This window comes from Propithecus coquereli, unplaced genomic scaffold (assembly GCF_000956105.1).
Source record: "Propithecus coquereli isolate 6110/MARCELLA unplaced genomic scaffold, Pcoq_1.0 Scaffold305, whole genome shotgun sequence".
NCBI lineage: Eukaryota > Metazoa > Chordata > Mammalia > Primates > Indriidae > Propithecus > Propithecus coquereli.
Window position 1 is genome coordinate 2,454,151 of NW_012148675.1, and position 1,634 is coordinate 2,455,784.

A 1,634-nucleotide genomic window follows, 5' to 3' on the forward strand; every position below is an offset into this window, starting at 1 on the left:
CCATCCTTCGGGTGGTGCGCCTTGCACTCTTTGTGTATGCAAATACCCGTCCCCTCCTCCCCTCCCCCTGCCCAACATCCAATAGTTTTTTTTTTGAGACAGAGTGTCACTCTTTTTGCCTGGGCTAGAGTGCTGTGGCATCAGCCTAGCTCACAGCAACCTCAAACTCCTGGGCTCAAGCGATCCTTCTGCCTCAGCCTCCTGAATAGCTGGGACTACAGGGATGTGCCACCATGCCCAGCTAATTTTTTCTATATATACTTTTAGTTGTCCAACTAATTTTTTCTATTTTTTTAGTAGAGATGGGGTCCTGTTCTTGCTCAGGCTGGTCTTGAGCTCCTGAGCTCAAATGATCCTCCCGCCTTGGCCTCGCAGAGTGCTAAGATTACAGGCGTGAGCCACTGCGCCCAGCCAATGCAAAAGTCTTATTCAGAGAGAACATTAAGGAAAGACTTCTGTGATCTCCAGTTACTTTGGGCCATGGTCCAAGCCACCATGGTCCTTTGTAGCCATACTGGTGCTTGTCGGATGCTTTGCAGCACATTTGGGGATAGGAATCTCGCTAGAACTGGGAAACTTGGGCCTGGAATTCAGCTTCTCTGGGTACCACAGCTGCTTCCTTCTCAGGTTTAGCCATGCCTGGAGGTGCCCCTGGGGAGAAAGGTGCAGGTCTCCATGACGCGGGAAATCACAGCCTTTGTTCCCTTTCCAAAGTCTTGAATAATCTCCTTGTCCCCTTGGCTCTCACCACTCTGCTTCTCTTTTACCCCCTAAAGAGACCCAGTGTTTATCTTTCTCCTCAACCCACAGCATAACACCCTCTTTAAAGAGAAATTTTGCAAGAAAGGTTGTTTTCAGGGGGATATGGTACCAAAAGTCTTCCTGAGGTAAAGGAACACAAAGACCTGCCTATCTTCCTCAAACCATAAATGGAGAGCAAAACCCAAGTGAATATGTCAATAGATCCTCCTGTATAATATCTGACACACATAATACTTACTATTATCATGGTATTAAAATAGGAAAGTTCTTTATTCCTTTAAGTATGTTTGGAAAAGTCATTCCCTAATGTCTTGTTTTACATGTATTTGATATCAATATTATTATAATTCATGGAGTTAACCTTTCAGATGAACAAACTCAGCCCACCCTTCTTCTCCTTCTCTCAAGTCTTACCTTGCAGCAGGTAGACAAGACAGAGGGGCCTGAATTCTTTCTCCACAGATAGAATGGTAGTTTCCAACCTGTGCTCCCAGAGGATTTGAAATGGTCCACAGAAGGAGGGAAAGGGAGACTAAGTATGCATGGCTCTAGGGACTTCCATCCTCACGTCAAATATACCAGTTGTGCTTTTTGTTTTTTATTTCTTTTACTTATTTTATATATTCATTTCCATATAAAAATTTGTTTTAAGCACTCTGGGAAGCCAAGGCGGGTGGATTGTTTGAGCTCAGGAGTTCGAGACCAGCCTGAGCAAGAGTGAGAACCTGTCTCTACTAAAAACAGAAAGAAATTAGCTGGACAACTAAAAATATAGAAAAAATTAGCCGAGCATGGTGGCGCATGCCTGTAGTCCCAGCTACTCGGGAGGCTGAGGCAGAAGGATTGCTTGAGCCCAGGAGTTTGAGGTTGCT